Here is a 287-nt window from a genome sequence, read left to right as displayed (position 1 = left end):
AAAGTTAGGTGCTGGGGCCGTCGAGGACCGAAAAGGCCCAGGAGTGGGGCTGCAGAGGGTACTCAGGCCTCCGGGACGCGCCCAGCGGTCTCGGCTGCCGCCGCCGCCGCCGCCGGGGTCTGGAGTCCCGGGCCTCGGCGGCGCTCGCTCCGCTTCTGCGCCGCGAGCTCGCGGGAGCCGCACATTCCACCACAGGACGCTGCGCCGCGCCGCGCACCCAGCCCGCGCCACCGCCGCCGCCGCCGCCCGCGGGACACGCCCCCTCCGACGCCGCGCGCGGCCGCGGG

This window comes from Aotus nancymaae, unplaced genomic scaffold (genome assembly GCF_030222135.1).
Source record: "Aotus nancymaae isolate 86718 unplaced genomic scaffold, 86718_ANA_hifiasm-v0.15.2.pri h1tg000006l, whole genome shotgun sequence".
Classification (NCBI taxonomy): domain Eukaryota; kingdom Metazoa; phylum Chordata; class Mammalia; order Primates; family Aotidae; genus Aotus; species Aotus nancymaae.
Note: the sequence above shows the minus strand (reverse complement) of the source record.